The sequence below is a fragment of the Heterocephalus glaber genome, unplaced genomic scaffold (assembly GCF_053883595.1).
Source record: "Heterocephalus glaber isolate CG9 unplaced genomic scaffold, H.glaber_assembly_v1.0 deba00001594, whole genome shotgun sequence".
In the NCBI taxonomy this organism is placed as follows: Eukaryota; Metazoa; Chordata; class Mammalia; order Rodentia; family Bathyergidae; genus Heterocephalus; species Heterocephalus glaber.
Genome location: NW_028258369.1, coordinates 34037 through 59952, shown reverse-complemented (window position 1 = coordinate 59952; position 25916 = coordinate 34037). Strand labels below are relative to the sequence as shown.

Below are 25916 nucleotides of genomic sequence, written 5' to 3'. Positions count from 1 at the left end.
GAATGACCAGTGATACATTTTTTCATATGTTTATTTGTTGCTTTTATGTCTTTGTCTGAGAAATATCTGTTCATTTCAGATGCCCATTTTTGAATTGGGTCTTTATATTTGGGGGCTCCAATTTTTTTTAGTTCTTTATTTATTCTAGATAGTAGACCTTTGTCTGAGGAACAGCTGGTAAAAAATTTTTCCCAGAATGTAGGCTGTCTCTTAGCTCTGTTGGTGGTTTCTCTTACAGTGAAGAAGCTTTTTAATAAGATGAGATCCTAGTTGTTGATTCTTTGTGCTAGTCCCTGTGCTACTTAGGATTTGTTCATAAAGTCATTTCCTATGTTGAAGTCTTCAAGAGTTCTACCTAACTTATCTTCCAGCAAGTTTAGTGTTTCTGTTTTAATATTAAGACCTTTAATCCACTTCGGTTTTAGTTTAGTGCATGGTGAAAGATAGGGGTCTAGCTTTAATCTTTGGCAAGTTGAAATCCATTTTTTCCAACACCATTTATTAAAGAGGCTATCTTTCCTCCAGTGAGGATCTTTGGCTCCTTTGTCAAAGATGAGGTAGCTGAATATGTCTGGAGTTGTTTCTGCATCTTCTAATCTATTCCACTGATCCTCTAGTCTGTTTCCCTGCCAGTACCATGCTGTTTTTATCACAGTGGCTTTGCAGTATGGTTTCAAGTTGGGGATTGTGATACCCCCTGCCATGTCTCTGTTGCCTAGAATTGCTTTAGCCATTCTAGATCTCTTCTGGCCCCAAATGAATTTTTGGATTTTTTTTTCTCTAGTTCTCTGAAATATACTGTTGGGATTTCAATCGGGATTGCATTGAATCTGTATAGCAGTTTTGGAAGTATCGCTATTTTCACTATATGGGTTCTTTCTAAACAAGAACAGAGGATGGTTTTCCATTTTCTTATATCCTCTTCCATATCTGTTTTCAGAGTGCTGTAGTTCTCAATGTAAAGTTCTTTTGCTTCCTTTGTTAGATTGATTCCGAGATATTTCATTTTTGTGGATGCTATTGTATAAGGGATTGTTTCCCTAATTATCCATGAGTCTGTGATTTGTGTACAAGAAGCATATTGAATTTGAGTGTTGACCTTATATCCAGCTACTCTAGTGAATCTGTCAATAAGTCTAGAAGTCTTTTGGCAGAGTTTTTGAGTCTTCTGTGTAGAGTACCATATCGTCCACAAATAATGACAGTTTAACTTCTCCCTTTCCTATCTTTGAAAACTCCATTTCTTAGACATCTTTCACTTAGACAGGGACATATGAATAGCTCTAGCCAATGAAATTAGAAGTCCCAGATGGTGGAGCATCCATCAGCCTGAATTACAAAGTGATGATATAGAAAGTATCCTTCACGCCCCTCTATCTCTGATATACATTGAATAGATAATGTCATTGAAAAAATAAGCCTTCATTGTGCAAAGATGTTGATATTTTGGGATTAATTTTTCAACCTAACATAGTGCATACTATTCTGGACTAACAGCAAAGCTAAGGCGGGCATATTTAGCAAAGAGAGAATAGTCACAATTGTGTCATATATACCACAGGTCCAGAAAAGACCTTTTAAGGGATCTCCAAATGTGGGTTTATTGAGCCAACTAGTCTAAATATTAAAGAGGTTTTCAATTATAACAATTAGATAGAGAATCTGTTTTGTCCTTTGGATTAAGCTAGGAAGTATGCTCTTCAGAACAATACACTGAAGAGTTAACTTGAACTGGAAATTGACAGCACAATAGGTATACACAATACAGCACATTGTCTTTATAGTTTGACTTGAAATTTTGATGTGAAGGTGTGAGATAGGAGATAGGGCATGGCTTAGACTAGCTGAGGAGAGAAGTGTAGTGGGATCCTAGAATCTGTGCAGCACCACCACCCAAGATCTCATATGTAGAAGTTCTCGAGGGTTCCCGTGAGTCAGAGATGCCATAAAAGGACACAGGTGCCATGAAGAGCTCACTACTGTGCCTTTACCTCATGTCAGCCCACCCTGTGTCCCCCAGGGTACACTTTTGAGTTTTGCTTTCATTTTCCCTCCCTTTTGCTCCCAAATTTGCACTGCAGAGCCAGTTTGTCCCTCACCTTTCCCCTTCAATTTTTCAAATAAATTTTGTTACTCTTTTTGGCTTGTTTCATTCAATTCTTTGTTCAAGACATGGAGAACCTGGAAACCAACTCCAAAAGGAGATCCAAGCACTCCCAAACCCAGTAAAGTATATTTGATGAGCTATTTCTAGAAAGACCTACCCAATAACATTATTTGACAAAGTTAGCCATGGGGAGACCAAGTAAGGTCCGATGGGCACACTTCTTTTGTTTTTCTATCTTTTTTGGAAATTACCCTGTTTTCCACTTACTCTAGTTTGTAAATGGTTTTCTTTCTCAGTTTGTAATTTGGTCTGGGGCGCCATCATGTTGCCTTGCCACGTGGCTGGCCAACATGCTGTCTTCTGCACACAGCTAGAAGTGGGCTATGTCAGTTGTGGCCATCTCCCCCCCCCTTTTTCTTTTCTAACTACCCTTAGGAGTTATGCCCCTGATTTTGGAGAACATGTGGGCTTCTGGAAAACAAGTGGTTGGGACATCTTTTTCTCTTAAATCATTTTAACCAGCACAGTGGCTCTTCCTACAAAGAAGAGAAAAAAAAATTTCCCTTGAAAAACAAAAACAGAAACAAAAAAAAAAACCCAAGATTTTGTAGGGAGGTGGCAATGGCCAGGAGAGCTGGATCCCAGCTAGTGCCAGAAGTAGAACTCCTCTGAGCAGTGCTGGGCAGGGCTGGTGGGCCGCACCCCCTGGGGACAATGCCCCACAGATTTCCACTGGCCAGACCAGGGTGTGTGTAGTGGCTGAGCCCACCTCTCTGCCAGTGTGATGTGCATGGGAGAGTTGAAGCTGTCCACACAGGCCCACATCCCATACAGCTTTAGCTGATTTGGCTTCCTCCCTGTCTTAAATCTCACCTGGTGCTATTGCTTCCAGGCCGGATTTCTTCCTTTTCTAAGTGCAGGTAGTTTAAAAAAATATGCCTGATGTCTGAGCAGAACAAATGAATAGCATTTGAAGCTTAACTAAGGTAACTGTGAGTATATACATGCAGAGGCATCCCCCTTCTTAAAAAAATATTTCCACATCTACTGCCTTTAAGCAAAGTTCTAAATTTTTTTTACTATCAAAATAAATGCAAGAGATAACTTTCCCAACTGGCTCCATTTTGCAAGTTTAGCCATGAAAGGGCTCAACTGGGAGGCTAAGGGAACTTTGCTGGGGAAAACGTTCCACCCTTACCTCATGGGAGTCAAAGACTGTGTAAGGCCAGCAAGTGGCTTAACCCCCTTCTCTGTAAGGAGCCACTGGGCATCCAATATGGAGACAAAGCTTTCAAGGGGCTTTCTGCTGTTCTTCTGTGAATGACGCTGGCATCACTAAAGATTCAGACAGAGACATCTGTCTGGTCTGTGTTAGGGTCTCATAAGGGAAGCTTAGTGGGGCCCTTGGGTCTCCTTCTTCTGCATGGGAAGCCATCTTCAGGAGTCAAGACCTAGTTGTCTCCTTCTCTCTCTAGGACTCAAGGCGATCCAGTGGGAAATCTCTTGGTCCTCACTACCACGTGGATTTCACTGTCTTCGCCACTAGGCCACATCCTTGATGAATGGGAAAGGCTAGATTCTGACAATCTAAAACAGTAACAGCTTATCCAGGATTGCAGTATGGTTTGGGTTCAGTACATACTGGGAAGTGGAGAGATATGGGTGCTGGATGCTACTTTAAACTATGAAACTATTCTCCAGTTACAGCATTTCTGCTCATAACATACAAGATCAAATGAAATCCTTCATGTGCAGGCTTTTGTGACTATTAAATGGGACTTCCTTGGAACTATGATACTTAGAGAGTTCCTCAAGGAAGAGAAAGATATCCTCGATGACCCTGTCCTGAGACCCCCAGTTCAGTTCCCCACTTGCCTCTCATGAGGATGTGGGACTCCCTGACCTGTTTGATGAGACTGGGAGGTCTCCTTGACCATCTCCTTATAATCCCCAGGCCAATACATCAGGCCCATCCCCTCCAAGTGACTCAGGAGCTCCATTAGAACCTGGTGCCCCAGAGGAACCCAGTGTTCCTCAGTCCCCTCCTCATGCTTCTCAGACAGCCTTAAGTCCCACTGGGAATTAATTCCCACACAGACAGCTTTAAGCCCTGTAGGTCAAACCCAAAGTGGTGCTTCTTACTCCTTTAACTCACAACTTATCCTGTCCCTAAGTGATGTCTTGTTGTAGAAGGGAATACTCAAGCGCAGGTTCCCTTTTCAGTAGCAGATGTCCAGCAGTGTAAGGAATGACTAGGACAACCTTCAGAAGACCCTAGTGAGTTTGTAGATGGTTTCAAACTTACTCTTGCTTTTGACTTACCATGACAAGATGTCCAATTCATCTTGCCCAGATGAATGACAAAGAATGAATCCTACAAGAGTCTAGGACCTATGCAAATGAATAATGTGTTTTGAAAAGGGAAGGAAACCACCCCGGAGAGGCTGTCCTCCCTTCAACAGAACCAAACTGGGACTATAATACTAGTCATGGACTAGAAATGATGTCTGATATGCTAGCTGCTCTTACCATGGGGAAAAAGGTGCATTAAAGTCTGTTAACTATGATGAAGTGAGTGGGGTCATATAGGGCACAGAGGAAAATCCAGCTGCCTTCCATAACCAATGAGTAGCAGTCTTTTGTAAATATACCAATATAGGTCCATCTTCCAGGCAGAGTGAAGCACTAGTAGGACACAATTTCATCTGTCAATAAGCCCCAGATATTTGTTGTAAACTACAAATACTTCATATGGGAATCCCAAACATCTATGGCCCAAATACTGGACATGACATTTTCTGTATTCAACAATTGGGACCCAGTGATGACACAAAAGAATCATCTAAGGAAAAATCCAGGAACAAGCAGAGAAAGAGCTCCTATTTTACTTTCAAGAGGACTGGACACTGGGCATGAGATTGCACCAAGCCACCACCAGGGCCCTGCTCCAAATGTGAGGCAGCTAATATGCCTGACTCATGGTACCTGGGTTTGACAATCCCCACTCCCACAGAGGGCCTATGACAGCCAGAACCCTCATTTCCTGCTCTGAGAACTGAAGAAGCCCAGGAAACCTTCAATGGCCCTATCAAAGGACACCATCATCTCCTCTGAGGAACCGTGGGTAATCTTAGACATCATAGGTGAGCCAATTCAACTGCTTACTGATACAGGGATGGCTCATTCTATTTTGATTTCCTTCTCTGGAAACTCTGCTCTAGGTCTATAGCCATATTTGGGGTTTAGGGGACTTCTAGTCTGAGATTCTTTACCCTCCTCTGATATGTCACTTTGAAGTCCACATGATTAACCATGAATTACTAATTGTCCCACAGTCTCCTACTCTTTTGCTAGGAAGAGATTTACTAGCAAAATTGAGGGCGGTTCTCAAATTCATCTAAGACCAATATGGATTTTACTTGTTGGAACTACACTAGGCATCCCTGAGCAAATTAGCCAACAAGTGGACCCTGCTGCATGGTATAATGGAATAACTGCCAGTAGTGATAAGACTAAAATGCCTCAACTGATTTCCTAACCAAAAGCAGTATCCAATCAAGGAAGAGGCATATAAAGGCCTCCAGCCTCTTATAGACAGATTTCTCAAATATGACCTTTGCAAGTCTTGTTACTCCTCTAGCAGTACTCCCATTCTCCCTGTAGTTAAATTCTCAGGAGATCATAGGATGGTACAAGACCTTTACCTCATTAATGAGGCTGTCATTCCAATCCATCCTCTAATGGCAGATACAGTTCTGTTCCAAATTCCAGGAGAGGTTAATTGATGTTCAGTTTTAGATTTAAAGGCACATTTTTTCCATCCTCCTATATCCAGACACCCAGTTTCTGTTTGCTTTTGAATGAAACAATCCTATTATGAGACAAAAAAGGCAAAATACTTGGAGAGTCATCCCAGAGGGTTTTAGAGACAGTTCTCACCTTTTTGCTCCATAGTAAAAGAAAGACTTGGGGAACTTATGGCTTAAGCAAGGAGCCATCCTTCTGTATATAAATGGTATTCTAATTTGCAGCCCAACTCAGGAATTATCTAACTATAATATTGTACTAACTCTCAACATTCTAGTTAAGAAGGGATATAAAGTCTCCAAAGAAAACGCTTGGATATCCCTACAAAATGTTCAATATCTGGGATATATTCTTACACCTAAGGAATGACAGCTGTCTTGGGGACTGGATCTTGGCTATCTGTGGTCTTGGGCCTCCTGCCACCAAACAACAGCTTTGTTCCTTCCTGGGGGTGGCCAGCTTTTATAGGATCTGGCTACCTATCTTAGAGTAATGAGAAAGCCTTTATATGAGACCGTCAAAGGTCCTGAGTCTATGCCCCTAGAATGAACAATAAAGTGACTGCTAAGCTCTTTAGGGAAATAAAGTATGCCCTTTCTCACACTCTAGCACTGGAAATACCTGACTTAAGAAAATCTTTCTTTCCCTACATATCAGAAAGGAGAGGAATTGTTTCAGGGGTCCTGACACTTAGGCTAGTATAAGAACTCTGCCCAGTGGCATAGTTTTCCAAAAAGTTAGATGGAGTGGCTATTGGATAGCCATCCTGTCTTTCAGAAGTAGCAGCTACAGCTGTGCTAACAGAGGAAGCTGCAAAGTTAACTTTGATACAAGGACCAAAATTCCTAACTCCTCGTCAGGTCAGAGCTACTCTGGAGACTAAGGGTTACTTGTGGTTAACAGGGGAACAGCTTACTAAGTACCAGGCCATGCTCTTATACACCTCTGAAGTTATTTTAAAAAAATAGCACTACTATTAACCCTGCTTCTTTGTAGCCTACAGGCCCAGAAGTTAGCCATTCTTGTAAACAAGTGATCTCCCAGACCTATGTAAGCAGGCAAGACATCAGTGACCTGTCCCTCTAAGACCCTGAGGAGGTGTGATTCACTGGTGGAAGTAGCTTCGTCTAAGAAGAACATTGAAAGGCAGTTTATGCAACTGTCAGTTGAAAACAGATCATTGAAGATAAACCTTTTCCCATAGGAATCTACTTGAAAGGCAGAGCTAATAGCTCTTACTCAGGCACTGATATTAGGAAAAGCCAAAAAGTTAAATATCTACAAAGACTCCAAATAGCAATACCCATGTAGCAATCTGGAAAGAAAAGGGCTTGCTGACTAATAAGCAGTCATCTATAAAGCACAAGCAGGAAATTCTGCAATACCTAGTGGCGGGTCATCTTCCCAAGCAAAGTTGCACTCATGCTTTGTAGAGGGCACCAAAGAGACATGCCTGAAATCTCCTTGGGAAATCAAAAGGCTGATAGGGAAGCAAAAAGGGCATCCCGATAGCCCCTCAAAGCCCGAGCCTTATTCCCAGTTCCTGAGGAACTCTTCTGGTCTTTCCTCAAAAGACACAGTGACAAGCTATAAAAATCCTACGTAGGAAATGGTTCTCAATCTTCTGAAAAGGTAAAAAAAGCTAACCAGACCCTAAAGCAACCTCTGGCAGAGCTTTACCAAGAGACGTCTGTGTCCTGGCTCCAATTGCTACCAAAAGCACTTGTGAGGGTTCATAAAATGCCCCAAACTGGGTTAAATTTGAATCCATTTGAGATGTTATACAGGAGGCCACTTTTGTCCTCTGATACGATAGTAGACCAAGAGACTATGAGACTCTTACAATATCTCGTTAATCTAGGCCAAGTACAACAGTCTATTGGTATGTGAACAGAGTCCTCCCAGCAGCTCCTGGCTCAGGGGGACCACCTAGTGTCTGTCCTGGAAACCAACTGCTTACAAAAATTTTGAGAGAGGGGACTCCTGCAGATCAATGAAAATCAAACTAGAAGGGCCCCTTTTCAATAATCCTTACTACTCCCACCGCAGTAAAGGTGGCAGAGATAGATAATTGGATTCATCTTTCTAGAACAAAGCCAGTCCCATCTGAACTGTCTGAAAAACAAGATCACCGCAAAGAAGAAAGCTAGTCCTGTGAGGCTCTGGAAGACTTGAGATTCCTCTTCAAAAGCAAGACTCCAGTGACACTATAGATAAGTAATCATGATAATAAAGGCTAAGGCCATCATGGCTCTCAGGCTCTTAATAATTTATCCGAAATTCCTCCCTAACATACATTCTTCTCGACAGGAAGCATGGAAATCTGATCTGCTCTTCATACTTTGTCTAATAATAAAGTTTCTTTAACCAAACAGGCAGTTCAGTGCTCACTAATTCTTCTTTCATTGTCTCCTGACAGGTTTTTCTTTCTTCAATCCAGCAACTGAGCCACAGCACCCCAAAGTAGTTGAAGAGCACATAATACCCAGTAGGTGGGCTCTATGGCCACTTCGAGCTCAAAGAATGTATGGAAGACAGAGACCTCCACTCCCTCAGAAGCCATAAAAATTATGGGATATGTGTCTCTCAGAGGGAAATGAAATAGGAGATAGGGCATGCCTTAGATTGGCTGGGAAGTGAGGATTGGTGGGATCCTAGAAACTGTGCAGCACCACCACTCAGGACCCCATATGTAGAAGTTCTTGAGGGTTCCCGTGAGGGGTGGACAGCATATAAGGATGCAGATGCCATGAAGAGCTCCTACTGTGCCTTTTCCTCATGGCAGCCCCTCGGGTGCACTTTGTGTGTCCTCCAGGGTGCATTTTGAGTTTTGCTTTTATTTTCCCTCTCTTTTGCTCCTAAGTTTGCTCTGCAGAGTCAGTTTGTTCCTTTCCCTTCACCTTCAATTTTCCAAATAAACTTTGCCACCATTTTTGGCTTGTTTCATTCAATTCTTTGTTTGAGGTGAGAAGAACTTGGAAACCAATTCCAGAAGAAGATGCAAGCACCCCAAGTCCCAATAACATTTATTTGGTGAGCTATTTCTAGAAGAGCTATGTGATAACAGGTGTAAATGTTGGTTGAATTATGAGGTCTTCATTCTCCATTTACACTTAGCAAGAAAAGACTGGTCTTAATATTTTCCCTTTAGTAAAAGCAGATCTCGGTTTACAAATAATTTTTATTTTATATATTTAGTTCTCTAGTTGGTTATTTAAAATTCTGAGTACCATTTACTGTTGGAAAGAAATAAAGGATGATTAGATTCTCAGGTGTATCCCCATAGTATATTTAACTCTCCATGTGTTTGAACTAGAAAATACACTTTATCTCAGTACATAATTCAGACTTATGCTGTTGATTCTAACCAATGCGAAGCAAAATAAATGTCCTTTTACATAGAGTACAACAATAGAGTCAAGCAGGAAAATGTGCCAAGTATATATGTAATGCATTTGAAAAAGCATAAGGCTAAGTTATGGAAGCTGTCTTGATACAAAGTAAAGGAAGTAGAACTTGACAAAAATGCACATATCTAATCATAAGTTTGAAATATTTGTACAAATAAAAGTAAAGTATTTGACGAGCCTAGTAATTATGATAAAAATTCTAGCTTGCCTGAAGCAATTACTGAAGATGGACCTCCTTAAGAATAAGGGACTGAATGGGGGATGGGCTAGGGGGTAGGATAGAAGAAATAAAACTAGGTAAAAAGGAGACAAGGAATTTGAGATTTTAAAAATTGTATTTGAAGGAAAACCACAGCTTCAGAACACAAGCTCAGTTTATTTATTTTTTCTTTCTCCTCCAGAAATATAGCAAACCTGAGCAACACCCCTTCAGCTACAAAAGGTTCTGCTCATTACCATTTTACTTACAAATGGTCCTCTTTCACCCATAAATTGACCACCCTTTGGGCATTTTCCCACATGAATAAAGCAGTATTTCAGGATGAGTGGGCCATCCTCTCCTACCCAAGAGACAAGATCAAGACTACAGATTATTAAATTCCACAGACTCCCAACACCCAAAACACATAAAAGATCCCCAATTCCCAACAGTATTGTGCCTCATTTCTCTGAGGGCTCACATTCTGCTCTCAAGTACATCCTGCAACTACCTCTAATAAATATTTCTCATGTCTCTTTTTAAAAAAATTGGAGCAAGGAAAAATTAAGTTAATCACTTGAAAATTAAAATGCACATAAAATGCTTTGATTATGTAACACTTCCAACATATTCTTATCCTTCTTCCATACTATCCTCAAAAGAGATAATCAGAATATCCTAATATTAGGGTTCATTAGGAGACATTTTTAGAAATCAAAGTGTCCTTCAGTCTTACTTAGTCCCAGATGGGGTGCAAGGTGAATATCTCTGTTTTTCATTGCTTAATTATTTATTATCCACACAAAGCAAACTGTGTCTACTGAAGCACTGCATTTGTCTTATGCAAATGGGAAATAAGGAATTAATTCTGATAGCTAAGACTGAACTTTTTAAGCATTACACTTCTCTTTAACTAATATTAATAGAAAATATTCTATAGTGTTTTAAGAACTATTCCTTGTCAGAAGGTTACTATTATTTTATTAATTCCTGTTTATAATGCAGACTAGTGATGTTTATTTTGAGAAGTGGTATATGTAAATAACATCTTGTTCATTTTCATTCCTTTCCTGAACCTCAAGCTTCTAGAAAAAGAAGAGCAGGACAAACCCAAAGCTCATACAAGGGAGGAAATTATAAAGATGAGAGTAGAAATCAATGCAATGAAGACTAAGAGAATGATACAAAAAAAATCAATGAAGCCAAGAGTTGGTTCTTCGAAAAAATAAACAAAATTGACAAACCCTTAGCCAACCTTATCAGAAAAAGGAAAGAAAAGGCCCAAATCCATGCAATTAGGAATGAAAAGGATGAAGTTACTATGGACCCATCAGAAATCCAGAGATTCATCAATACCTACTTTGAGAACCTATACGCCAATAAGATGGAAAAAAACAGAAGAAATGGACAGATTCCTAGATAAGTATGAATTACCAAAGTTGAACGAAGAAGACCTAAAAATTCTAAACAACCCAGTATCAATCAATGAAATTGAAAACATAATTAAAAACTTACCAACTAAGAAAAACCTGGGTCCTGATGGCTTCACTACTGAATTCTACAAGACACTCAGAGAGGAGCTACTGCCACTTACTGTTTAAACTCTTCAATGAAATTGAAAAGGAAGCAATACTCCCAAATTCATTCCTGGAAGCAAGCATCACCGTGATCCCCAAAGCAGAGAAAGACCCAACCGAAAAAAAGAACTATGTATTCTAGAGTGTAGTCCTTTGTCTAAGGTACACACAGCTTCTAAAAAGTTTTTCCCACCTTGTAGGTTGTCTCTTAGCTCTGTTGGTGGTATCTCTTGCAGTGCAGAAGCTTTTTAATAAGATGAGATCCCAGTTGTTGATTCTTTGTGCTAGTTCCCATGCTACTGAGGTTTTATTCATGAAGTCTTTCCCTTAAGTGAAGTAAATAGAACACACATGTGTAAATACTGAATAGTTTCTCTAGTGTGAGAAATTGAAAGTGTAAATAAGGATTGAAATGATTAAAATGAATAATTGATAATTTGAAATAGGAAGAAAAGATCCAAAGTGGTAAGGGTGTCTGGAGGGGAAGGGGAAAGGAAAAAAGGGAAAGGAAAAATTATGAGAAAAGAAAAAAAAATGGAAACAAAGTCTATGTAAATAGGGAAGGGTGGAGGGGGTGAAGGGAGCACAGGTAATGGGGAAAAACTAAGAACCAAGATACATGTACAGGTTCCAGCACCAAATGATAAATGTAGATGTACTGTATCCCTAAAATCTACCAATAAAAGAATTTAAGGAAAAAAAAAAAGAGAACTATAGGCCAATCTCAATAATAAACATAGATGCAAAAATCCTTAATAAGATACCGGCAAGTAGAATGCAGAAGATCATCAAGAAGATCATACACCCTGACCAAGTGGAATTCACCCCAGGGATGCAGGGATGGTTCAACATATGCAAATCAAATATGTAATACACAACATCAATAGAGCCAAGGACAAAATCCATATGATCATTTCAATAGATGCAGAAAAAGCATTTGACAAAATCCAACATGCATTTATGATAAAAACCATATACCTCAATCTGATAAAAGCCATCTATGAAAAACCAACAACCAATATCATTCTAAATGGTCAAAAACTGAAATCCTTCACACTCAAATCAGGAACAAGACAAGGATGTCCCCTATCACCACTCCTATTCGATATAGCTCTGGAAACATTAGCCACCGCAATTAGACAAGAGAAAGTAATAAAAAGAATAAAGATAGGAAATGAAGAAGTCAAATTGTCATCATTTGCAGGTGACATGATACTCTATATAGAAGACCCCAAGAACTCCACCAAAAGTCTTTTGGAATTAATAATCAAATTCAGTAAAGTAGGTGGATACAAGGTCAACACACAAAACTCAATAGCTTTCCACTACATAAACAACGGACTCACTGAGAGAGAAATAGAGCAGACAATTTCTTTCACAATAGCACCCAAAAAACTGAAATAACTAGGAATCAACCTAACAAAAGAAATCAAAGACCTCTTCTCTGAAAACTATAGCACTCTGAAAAGAGAGATTGAAGATAAGATCAGAAAATGGAAAGACATCCCTTGCACCTGGATAGAAAGAATCAACATAGGGAAAATGGCCCTACTTCCAAAACTGCTGTATAGATTCAATGCAATCCCAATTGAAATTCCAGCAGCATACTTCACAGACCTTGAGAAGACAATCCAAAAATTCATTTGGAACAAGAAGAGACCTAGAATAGCAAAAGCAATTGTAAGTAACAGAGCTATGGCAGGGGACATCACAACCCTCAACTTGAATCTATACTACACAGCTATTGTGATCAAAACAGCATGGTACTGGCAAAGAAACAGACCTGAGGACCAGTGGCACAGACTAGAAGATGCAGAAATAACTCCAGACGCACTCAGCCACCTCATCTTCGGCAAAGGAGCCAAACACGCTCACTGGAGGAAAGATAGCCTCGTTAATAAATGATGCTGGAAAAATTGGGTTTTAACCTGCCCAAGATTAAAACTATACCTATATATCTCACCATGCACTAAACTAAAATTGAAATGGATTAAAGATCTAAATATTAAAACAGAAACACTGAACTGACTGGAACCTGTTCCAGAGGTTAGGTAGAACTCTTGAAGACATTGGTGTAGGAAAAGATTTTGTGAACCAAACGTCAGTTGTCCTTGAACTAGCACAAACAATCAACAAGCAGGATCTCTTCCTCTTAAAAAAGCTTCTGCACAGCAAGAGAAACCACCAGCAGTGTGAAGAGACAACCCACAATGTGGGAAATAATTTTCACCTGCTGTTCCTCAGACAAAGGTCTACTATCTAGAATCTGTAAAGAGCTTAAAAAGATCAGACCTCCCAAATTTAAAGACCCAATCCAAAAATGGGGATCTGAAATGAACAGACATTTCTCAGACAAAGAAGTAGAAATAGCAAACAAACATATGAAAAATGTTTAACATCACTGGTCATTTGAGAGATGCAAATGAAAACAATGCTGAGATTCCACCTCACTCCAGAAAGAATGGCTGCTGTCATGAAATCAACCAATAACAAATGCTGATGGGGCTGTGGGGAAAGAGGAACCCTTCCCCACTGCTGGTGGGAGAGTAGACTGGTGAAACCACTGTGGAAATCAGTATGGAGATACCTCAAAGAACTAGGACTGGAAGTCCCATTTGACCCAGCTATTCCCCTGCTGGGTATCTTTCCCAAAGAATTAAAAGAATCATACCACAGTGATATATGTGCACCCATGTTCATAGCAGCATGATTTGCAATAGCTAAAACTTGGAAGCAGCCCAATTGCCCATCAACTGGAGCCTGGATAAAATATGTGTTTTTTTATATAAAATAGAGTACTACTCATAAAAAAATGAGAAATTAGAGACAGCTGTAGATAAATGGATGCACATTGAGGCAATACTCTTAAGTGAAATAAATAGGACACACATGTGTAAATACTGAATAGTTTCTCTAGCATGAGAAACTAAAAGTGTAAATAAGGACTAAAAGGAATAATAGATAATGTGAAATAGGAAGAAAAGGGTCAAAGGGGAAGGAGAAGTGGGAGGGGTAGGGGAAAGAAAAGAAAGGCGTGATATTAATATTAGAAAATAACATTGGAAACAAAGTCTTTGTAAATAGGGAGGGATGGAGGGGTTGAAGGGAGGGCAGGGGAATGGGGAAAAAATCAGAACCAAGAGAGATTATGTAAAGGTGTAAATTTCCAGTGATGGATGTCATTATATTGTATACCTAAAATGTACCAATAAAATTAAATTTTAAAAAAGGTTAAAAAAATAAAAAAGCTGAATACTTTGTAAGAGGACAATAGGAAAATTACCTTGATGGATTGTGAGAAAATAAGGCTTCACCATTTGCAGACTCAAAATTGCCAAAGTGAGAGTTTGCTTTTAAAAGAGAGCCCTAGGGCATCATGTTCTCAGAGTGGCATCGGCCTAGATAATTTGTTCCTTCAGTTGGGTTCATACTGCTCAATAATCCAAGTACTTGATCCCTACAGCCAAGATAGAAGGAAGCCTGGCTACTGTTCCAGCTGGGGACAGACCTTGGTGTCATCCACATGCTGCTGGTTTTAGGTGCATGCAGAATGCAAGACTTGTGGGGTCAGGAAGGCTTCCACCCAGATTTCAGAAGAAGCCAGGGAAGCCAGGCTGTAAGGGCAGTGTGTGAAGTTGTGAGTGTGAAGCAGAAGGTGCAGTGGAGACCCCACAATGTTGGAAAAGCCAGGAACCTGGATCATCTGACGAAAGTCCCAAGGAAAAAATGAGCAAAGCCGGCCCCAGAGAGAGGCCATGAGGGTTACAACCACTAGCAGTTCCACAGGGGCAGGGTTGCACTAGTGCTTTGGAGTTCACTTCTTGTCACACATTACCCAGGCAGCTGAACATGGAACTACAAGATTAAATGTTTGCCCTGATGGAGTTTGGTCTTGCTCTGCTCCCATTCTCTTCTCTCCCACTATTTCTTCCTTTTGGGATGAGACTGTTTATCCTGTGCCAATTTACGTTGAAAGTGTTCAACGTTATTTTTCATTTTTACAGAGACTCACAGCTAAGAGTTTGCCTTAAATCTTAGAAACTTTGGACTTAGGCATTTCAGCAATGCTGAAATAATTAGGAATTTGGCAACTCTTAGAGATGGACTAAGTGCGTTTTGCATAAAGGGATGAGCATGAATGAGTCTTTTAGGGGCCTGGGCAAAATGTTATGGTTTATGTCTAGATGTCCCCCCAAAGTAGTGGTGGCGAACCTATGGCACTCATGCCACAGCAACCTGTTATCACTGAAAGCTCTAAAAGGTTTGCCAGCACTGCCCTAAAGCTTCGTGTACTCATGGGGGCGGGGGTAAATGGAACGTGGGGCCATGGCATTTATCAATGGATTAGTCCACTGACAAGTTTATAGCTAATGTGATTTAAAAAGTGAAGACTGGTTGGAAAAAGTGGGTCACTGGAGGTGGGGTCTAGAAGGGTCTACCTCCATTCCTCCTCCCTTGATCCTTCTCTCTGCTTCCTGACTGCCATCCCATTAGATCTTTCTCTAAAGCCATGGCCTACTACCACACCACCCTACCTTGGAGCCAGAAGACGGTGGACTGAAACCTATACAAACTGTGAGCCCAAATAAAAATTTCCTGTTTGAAATTGTGGGTATCAGTTATTGTGTCTCAGCAATGAGAAAAGTAACTAAGATACAATCCCTATGTATTTATCTAATCATGATATTGCAAGAAGGTCAAGCACAACTCTACATATAATTGCATTGCAAGCCTTTGCTTGAGAAAGAACTGGCCAAACCCAAGGCACAGCACAGAGCCCAAAGATAATTATAAATGGGGGAGTACAATCTGCTAGTGATGTGACTATGGCAAGAACAGAGATGCAGGGAAGGATAAAGAACTTGAGTTAATAATTCAATCGTCATAGTGCATTTCAGTTGCTAAAATTTAAATATATCTATGGTATGCACTGATATATGTGTTGGTATAAATGCATCTTTGACACATGCCATCTAAATTTTCCCTGATATCACTACCTTATCCCATGAAATGGACCAATATCTACATTTAAATCCAAATTAAAGTGATAATTATTTTTTCTGACCAAGCAGGAATCATAGCACTTTGATGTGCCCCCTAGTTATTTCGATCGTCAAAGGGATGATCTACACAGCTTTACAGGCCCGCTAGTCAGCAGCAGGCCCCTACCTGCCATGATCTTCCCCTTGCCCACGGCTTTGGTTCATATTTGGCCAGCGCAAATGTGTTCACACCCTGAAATGTATGTATATCTCTTGTTAATACCTTCGACTAAATTTCTACAAATAGAGTTGCCTGGAAAAGTGTTTCAGATATTTTATAAAAGGTCCGCTACATAGTGGCGATCTCATTTCAATCTTTCACTAGCACTAAAAATTATAATGAACAAATCTTTTATATTTTCCATTGGGAAAGTCCTACTGATTTCACTTATTTATTAATGTATTTGTACTTTCAAAAATACTTATTGTCCATTTAAAAAGCTCTTCCTGGGTTGGGGATTTAGCTTAGTGGCACTGTGTCTGCCTCGCAAGTGCAAAGTCCTGAGTACGATCAAAAAAAAGAAAAAGAAGAAAAAAGCTCTTCCTTCTTTTTTTCTTCCTCCTTCCCTTCATTAATTAATTCACTCAAACATAGTTAATTGTTCCTCTCTTGGAACTTTAGTGGATTATGTGAATAATTAGATCATATAGATTTAGAGCCAGAGGGGCCTTAGCAATCATCTAACCTCCTGTGCTTCTGTATTGAAGACCCTGCCTTAGGAAAAACTCACTTATCTGCTGACTCATTATTAGTGCTAGAAATGTGTTGATAATTATAAATGACACTGAAAGTATCATATTCTTATTCACTGAATAAAATTGGCCTGAAGTTTGCTGACATGAGCATCACCCAAGAGAAATTTAGTGTGAGCTACACTTACAGTCTTAAACATTTTACTAGCCACATTAAAAAAGAAATAATAGATGATAAGAATTTTTCTCATATATCATAATTATGAGATCTTTTCGATGTCTGACCTTTTTGTATGATGTATTTGAAAGACAAAATGTACTTTACACTTATAGTGAACTTTAGTTCAAAAATCTATACTTCAGGGGCTTAATAACCACATGACTTTTGGCCAAAGTAATGGATATTGTAGGTCTAGACCATATTCTCAAAATCTGAAGAAATCTCCATTTTAAAAAGTCAACGTATCATTTAAAAATTTGTACTTTTGCAGAATGCATAATTTGTATGTTCACAGAGAAGGCATACATTTTGTATTGAATACAATTTCTTCAATAAAGAACCCTGTGGGATAAAAATCTGTAACACATACTTCTTCTTATATGCCATTATGATACCTGCTATTTGCTTATTTTTTAAAATCTATTCAAGAAGGGAGTAAAAATTCTCAAGAGACATGAGACAAATTTCATTCCATGCTCCACATATGAATAGCTTGGTAATCCTCTAAGAAAACTTGGAAAGGACATAAGCAACCAAATTCGAAAAGAAATAATTTCATAACTATATAGTATAGTATAGTACAAAATATAGCATAAAGTATATAGTACAAAGTATAGTATAAAAATTTGCTTGCCAGAACATATTAATATGTATGTCGTTACTGCACAATGAAGCTTTGCAGAAACCCCAAGTGAGTTAGCACATTTTATAATATTTAACAATTAACTCAAGGGCTTGACTTACAGTTTCACCAGATAGGATATGGAAACAAGAGTGGCAGTATCAAAAGAATACTAGACATATCTGTTTCCTTCTACTCTCAAAGATGAATAGTATTTTACAGATTGAGGAATGGATTGATGGGTAAGGCCATTTGGAGAGGAAGTAAGTATGGCAGGCCACTGAGCTCTGGTTTGGTAAATATCTTCCATATCTACACCTAGGGAACCATTAGCAGCTAAGTCAATGTCAGTTTCATATCCAGTCTCCAATCAGGTCATGTTAGTTTTCAGGTTGTCTGTCATCTGTCCCAATAGATTACATAGGGACATACTGAAAATATGAAAACCAGGAAGAAATTATTGCAGTAGTTCAGATAACAAGGGTCTGAATGGATGACAATTAGGATAAAAAAGAAGGGACAAATGAGAAACAATACTTCTTAAAACTGATAAATCTTTAAAATAGTATAATGAAATTTTTATCCACCTATTGGCCAACATATAAACTAAACATTATAAACTTGAAAAGTTTTAAAATATATTTTATCTCAAAGTGGTTTTTAAATTTACACATTTAATAGTACATGTTTGCAGTACATAATATTTACAATCCTTTTACGGAGTTGGTACATGTACATTGCACAAAAAGATGAAAAAGTAAGCAAAGAAATCTCACAGTATTAATCTGCAAAAATTTCTGCTTCCAGCATAGATGGAGTAGCAGGAACCAGTTTTTGTCTCACACCAGAAACAAGAGTACCAAAATCAATAAAATATATGCAACATGGTGTTTAAGACATTGGGCATCCGGCAAGGGATCACAGTCATCTCTAGAATACAGGGACAAAACAAAGTAGACCTGTGTTTATTGCAAGTTGAATGAGAACTGCACAGATCCAAGATGATAAAAAAAAAAGCTCTCAAGGGAAACAAATGTGAAAAAATCTGCAAGGCAACTTGTAATCGAATTGCTTACAGCCTGTTAGGCAGAGAAAGTCTTTTAAGAGTAAATGGGGATCATAATATAAACGTGAAATGTACCAATAAACTTAGTGAATAAAAAAAGATATCAGAAGAACAAAGATTAGGATGACAATGGATTTCTCTTCAACTACAATGTATGATAAAATATCATGTAACTGTTTTTAAAGTGCGAATGAAAAAAGGTTAACCTAGAAATCTATGGGCAGTGAAATCTCCAGAAATAAGAGTGAAGTAGATTTCAAAACTATAAAACCTGAGGGGATTAAGCACCAACAGACATTCACTATAGTAAAGTTTATAAAGCTAGGAGCAGCATTGGAGGCAAAAGCAGGGCTGTTAACGTTAAGGTTAGCCTGGGCAATTTAGTCAGACCCTACTCAAAATTTAAAAGAAAAAAGCAATAGAGATATAGCTTCCTAGAATCAATCCCCAATACCTCAAAAATGATGGTAAATAATATACACCAATTAAAAAAATATAAACACCAATTGATGAGAGGGAAAAAAATGAAGTAAACTTTTCTTTCTTCTTTCTTTTTCTTTCTTTCTTTCTATTTCTTTCTTCCTTCCTTCCTTCCTTCCTTTCCTTCTTTTCCTCCCTTCCTTCTTCTCTCTCTTCCTTCTTTCCTTCCTTTCTTTCTTCTTTCTTTTCTTTCTTTCTTTCTTTCTTTCAGTTTTTTTCTTTCTTCTTTGGTACCAGGCATTGAAATCAGGACCTTGCGCTTGCCAGGCAGGCACAGTGCCACTGAGGTAAATCTCCAGCCCTATTATTATTTCTTGTATGTTAGACTAATATGGGCTCCAATATGTATGGCCAGATTTTTCTGCTTATTATTGAGGACCTAGACACCAGAGAGCTCACACATACTAGACATTAAAAGACAACGCTCATTTCAAAGGTGAACACAGAATGAGTGCAGCTAGCAGTGTGAACCCAAGTCACAGATTACTAGTCACCGTTTTCAAAGCAAGAACTCCCATCAGAACATCTTGAGCATCTTATTAAAAGGAATAAAGCTACATATCTTTGATGCATTTGGTTGAGATTGAGCAAAGTGACTGCGAGATCGAAGAGGACTGTATGGCACTTGGGGGAGCAGAGGCAATGGGTGAAAGTATCGCATGCCAAGCCCCATACTTTTATGTTGAGGAGTTGGACACATAGACAAGAACTAAGATTTCCGAAAGAAGGAAGCACAGGTGACAAGGCCCATAAATCCAAGTCCACATAAATCCATGGATGCTCAAAGGCTACCGGGTTCACAGAGTGGGGGTGGTCTGTATCTAACGAGAGAGTTTGAAACAGAGATAGAATGGGGACAGAGACAGGGATTTGGGTCAGGTCAGTGAGAATGAAAAGATTTGAGCATACTAATGAGTGTGGTGAGGTGCAGAGAGGGTGGCCAGACCTTGCTGATAACAAAGAGTAGGAAGGTGGGTGGGAGGACCGTGTGGCTCTGTGTATCTCCAAGTGTGAGTGGGATTGACAGTGATGAGTGAGGGTGGGAAACAAAAGACTGGATGGCAAGGCTCACGGTGACACAGGGGTGGGGTCACATCTGCATAAAACTGGAAAGCCAGACAGCAGAGTGGCAGTACAGTGAGTCGGGAAGAATGGAGACTACACACATTCGTGCCTGTGGAGAAAACGACTGGGTTTGGGGAAGAGGAGATGCGGCCTAACGAATATGATCACTGTACGCACAGCACTTGCTCTGACCTCAAGCCACATCCGCACAGGACCCCTCTGACAAAGCTAAACCTTTCTTGCGACCTAGACGCCTCTGTGAACGCAAGCTCACCTTTTCTGCTTTCCAATGTTCACGTCCAACTGGACAGCCAACGGCGACTTGTCATCTAGGTCTTCACAGACATCATTCCCCACGCTCTTCCTCATCTCTGCCCCTTACTAATCGCCACCAACTCTTCCCCCTCGTTTCTTTTCAGTCAAAGTTAAGGCAAAAATCTACTCCCCAGCCAGGTAGCCTTCAGAACTCAGTCACTACTGACTTTCCCACACCTTTCCACAGTCCTCAAATTCCCAGAACTCAAACTTTTCTTTCCACAGTCCTTGAACTCCAGCCTGAATCAGTGCCTGACCATCCCTTCTCTTACGTGTTCTTAGGCTTTGCCTCAGAATATGATCTATAAATGTCTGGTGAACGGAAGAAGGGGTGGATCGGGTACTGGAATGTCGAGCTTGTCCTCTGGTAGAAGCCCCTGCCTCCATGGAAGAATCTCAAAATGTGGCAACTGCTCAACTAACCAGGATCCTTATGGAAAAGTCACTTAGAGTATGACTGTGAACAGTTCCGTTTTAGGGCCTAAAACGCTCCTCTTGAATTGGAAGATTCTGGCAGCAGCACGCTATGCGGCACATCCTTAATCGGACCCCTGATGTTTGCCTTGTCGCCATCATTTTAACAAGGTTATGTGCCGTCTCCGTCAGGTCACCTCATCCCTATGGATGCCCGTGCCTTGCTTCAATGCCCTACCACAGGAAGTACCCGGTGGCAACACAGGCAGGAACACACAAGGCAAGGGTACCAGAACTCGGGAACTGCGGGAGAAAGTCGGAGCTGAGGAAATCATCTGGATTGTTTAAGAAGACCTAGTCTATCAATCATTCTTCCGTCATGTTACTGAAGTAGTGAGCTCCAGTCTTTCTCCTGGCAGCGGCACACTTCCCTGCACTGCTCCTGGCCAGCCTCAAATTTCATCACATCATCTGTGATGGCCTTTCATTCGTGAATAACTTTATCCATTCTCTTAGTCCCAAACTCAGTGGAGAGCATCAATGTACCCAGAAAAGATGTCCATCTCAAGCAGACATCAAGACAGCTTTCTGCTCTGGTACCTAGACCTTCAGATGTGCCAAGACATGGGCGCCTCCAGAATCCATCAGTAATACAACTGGATGACACAAGTGAGCTATGTATATTCTGCCTGACAGCGGGGAGGGGAAATTCTAAAAGAGGACGGGTGTCTGGCTCCCATCAGTTCCATTCATCTGATGGGTCTTCTTACTCAGATCGCCCTGTAACTTAGGGTGGTCGTAATCGTCCAGAGACTTCTAAACTCATGTAGCTTGTCCAGGCCTTCCACCAGATTCTCTGCTCTCTCTCCTGCTGGTTCCTTCTTTACCTTACGCTGGAACTTAGGTGCAGAAAGCTGTTAGCTGCCCCCGCTCTGTGGACCTGTTCAGCAGGCCACCTCTTTTGTGGACACTCAGAATTGGTGTAGACTCATTTTGTCCTGATGCGCCTCAGTCACTGATCATGTCCTGTCTGGAATCACTTTATTCTAAATCCTGACCTCTCAAAATAAACAAGTATGGTTTATTGATACTTCACAATATCAAGGAATGTCCAGAGGAACTCTGCTACTCACTATAGCACTGTAGAAATTTCGCTTTATATGGGTGAAAGGTTAAGTAAATTTTCTACTCAAACTAATGAGAAAGCAAACAAAGATATACAGATTAAGATAAGCGTGAGAAAAACTTTTACCCCAATATTAATGTAAGACTTGAAAGATTAATAATATAACATGCCCAAGAGGGTATAGGGTATAGATATTTTAGGTTGTCCTAACAATATTCTATAAATTGAATTTTGTAATGAAATTTTAACAAAATTTAAGAAAATTGCTAATTATCACACCTTTCTTTTATTTTACTTATTTTTCTTTTTAGTAAATGACAAAGTTTAGTTGTGAAATATGCAGAGTGGAGAGGTGCAGGATTGTACATTTTTGTAGGGCTTTCACCATCCTTAGACAGAAACCAGAATCAGACAGACAAACAATACGACACAACTGTTAACTTTTCTATAAATGAAAACTGCAACAAGTATTCTAAATAATATAGAAACACAGAAGATTGTTAACTGATTTTAATAACATGACATGAAGCCCCTAGAATTGATATAATCATTATGCAAAATACATAGATGAATACTGTCTTCTTTGAAAAAATACAAAATAAATAAGAAAGACATGTGAAAATAGGCATTTCCACTAAATAAATGAAAACTTTAAAAAGAGAAAGTTTTCCTTTCCATGTCATTTGAAGAAGGGAAACTATCCTCTTAAACAATATTTAAATTCATTAAACAAATTTAAAAAGGTATTATAAAATGTTTAACTTTCATCAGCTTCAAGGTTTATAGTGCTGCCGAACTTTGCATATAACTGAACTTTCAAATCTGCTACCACCTGCCGAATTGATTCTCTTCTGGATTCTAAGGCATCAATTTCTTCTTGCAGTTTTTTCTTTGCTTCTTCTAACATGTCTTGCATTTCTTCTTGAGAATGGCTGATGAAAACGTCGCCAATCTGGTAAGGTATCATTAAGCTGTCATCATCTGCGAGCATGATATCCTCACAAGCATCTTCTAAATTCTGGAGTTGTTTCTTTTTTACTTCTATTTCTTCCTTTAGCTCTGTGTTTCTATTCGTATTCCACGCAAATTTATTTATCTTTTGTTGATCTTCGAAAGAACACTGACATCTTCGGCAGCAATTTCATGTATCACCTAAAAATATGTATTAAGAAGATGCGCTGAGTTTGATCCCCAGCTGAGCTTCTAATCAGCTGAGTCACAACAGCACTAGCAATGGCTGTGTCCAAGTTTCTCCATCTGTAGAATGGGGGAACAGGGTGCTCTCAAAGGGCCTGGGAGGATCACAGAGAAGCCGGCGTCCGCTGGGCCCTAACCGATCTCACCCTCCATGGACGCACTTGCACTGAGGACGCAGGAGCTGAGGACCAACCAGGGGTCCGGTGCACACGGGGCGGCGGCCCAACCTCCGACTGCGAGGGACGCGGGGCCTGCGCGCCCTGGCCTCAGGCTCCTCCAGCAGAGGCTGCCCGAGCCACTGAGAGTCCCGGCCCGGCGCCCGGCCCCACGGGAGGCCCACGGAGACGCTGGGACGCCGGGCCTCACCACGGAGCCGCCCGCAGGGTCCCGGCCTCGGACGGGCCCCAACCCAGGCCTCGGGACCTCGCGCCCCCTGGCCCCGCTCCGGATCCCCGCAGCCCAGCCCAGCTGCGGCCCGCACCCTCCACGCCTCTATTTCAAACTTATTTAATCTTTGCCATGTCTTTCATATGAGGAACAATGTTATTTACCCATAAATTCACGTGTAAAGGCATTTGCTTTTTTTTAAGGAATCGCAATAGCAAAATGGAACAAAATGTGTGTCCCTCAACAGGAAATTGTTTAATAATGGACTACGTACACATTTGAATTCAACAATGAAGCCAAAAGAATCTATGTCTTCTGCGGCCAATCTGAAATGAAACACTCCATTCAAATTCTCCTGCAAATATCAAGGTGGTTTAAAAAATTCTTTCTAGTCTTGCGGTTATAAATCCAGGACCAGTAGATTCTATGCCAAATAAACTGCTCAACTAAAGATCTGAAAATAATTAGGAGGAGTAGTGTAAGCACCCAGAGGGATGAAGACATTTCTAAGCTTCACTATTCTGAAGAGAACAATCCCATGGAAGGGGTTGTCGATGTCACAAAGGAGTCCATGGTGAGGGACAGGGTATCCAGAGAGTTGGAACCCTCAGGGGCGGGGGCCAGACAGGGGAGTCTGGGCTGTTCATTCCTTGGGAGCCACTGTGGGCTCTAGAGAAGGCTGTGAAGAACTGGCCAGGACTTCAGGTCCAGGGTGGATAGGAAGGCTCACTGATGAAGACGGGAAGGGCACTGTAATGGGGAATGTGCTGAGGCTGGACACAGAAGCTGAGTCCAGGACAGAGTCAGCTCTCCAGGAACCGCAGTGCGAGGGGCAGGAGGACTGCAGGCAACTGAACCCTATGGGCAGTTCCCAGTCAGCTTGGATTCTCCCTTGCACTTTCCTTCTTTAGGCCTGCTTCTAGCACTTCGGACACAGGGTATATTTTATTTTTCTAGAGACATTTTGGTGTCATAGGAAAGAATAAGGGACATAACAGTGGCCTCGGTTTGGGTGAAAATAAAACAGTGCGCTTCAGACTCGCTGTGTGTGGTCCTAGCTCTGCCATTTACCAGCCATGTGAACATAAATATTTGAGTTCTTCATATTCCAAGTGTGTCTGATAAACCTCATCCTGTAGTACTATCGGAATACATGTAATGTAAAAAAAAAAAATTAAGAAAGGGGGCAAATATTGGGTCTTTAAAGAACGGCAGTTGTGACTATGATCATATCCATACTAGAAGAGACCATTTACATCTCTGGGAAGCTTTGGTCATCAAAAAGGTAGAGAACATGCAGTGCTCCAGGACAAAAAGGATCAAATTCATCATAATGCTGATAAGCAAACAGCAAAAAGTAAATTTCCTGCAGGGGAGAATACGTTATTTAATATGGGAGCATGGAATTCAGCAAGATTTTTCTGAAAACCTATAGACTTTATGACAAAGACCAATAATTCCTCTCCTTCTTTGCTGTCCCCCAGGAAAATATCTCGATTTTTGTTTTATTACAACAGCATCTAGACATAATTTAAAGTTTTGGCAAATTCCACAAGATAATCTAATTTATGTAAAAGTTTCAGGTAAAGAGTATCACTCAACGGAATCTTGGGCTCTCACTTTAGGAAAAACGCCCTTTATTCCTCAAAAACACTCTAAACCTGTACAAAATACTAGTTTGTGCACTGTGTTCAAATGCACTCGGACAGGAGCGCCATTCTTTTTCTATTCTACCCCACAATTATTTTCTGCTTTATAATTTCAGAGTAATCACTAAGGGCAATTTGTCATTCTAGACTTAATTCATTAATGCTAAGCCTCACTTTCTGAGGGCTTGGCCAAAGCACACAAATGTCAGAGCCTTATCAATCCCAGGATGCGGCTAACTAAATATGAGCTCCCAGAAAGTGACTGTAATGTCCCCAAACTCTAAGTTCTTTGACTGCTCTCATCTAGATCTCCCCTCCTCCAGCCTGGCTCTTTTTTATTTGTTCCGATTCAAGGTTCTGTTTCAATCTTCATTCTATAAAAATTTCTCTGAAGACTCCACAAATCTAAGGTCAGAGGATGGGTCATTTTGATCTTAGCATCATTACTACAAGCATAGAACTTTCCAAAGAGCAGATACTCAATTAATGATGAGAATAAATGAGCCACTGAGCAAGAATATAGTTTACTGTTCTTTATTC

General features: G+C 40.3%; 2 pseudogenes; both read right to left on the bottom strand.

The window, feature by feature from the left end:
• LOC147823236 (melanoma-associated antigen B4-like) overlaps positions 1-20657 on the bottom strand; it is a 37084-nt pseudogene extending 16427 nt beyond the window's left edge.
• Positions 20658-22900: 2243 nt separating this feature from the next.
• Positions 22901-23134, bottom strand: LOC147823235 (prefoldin subunit 4 pseudogene; annotated as a pseudogene).
• Positions 23135-25916: the final 2782 nt, after the last annotated feature.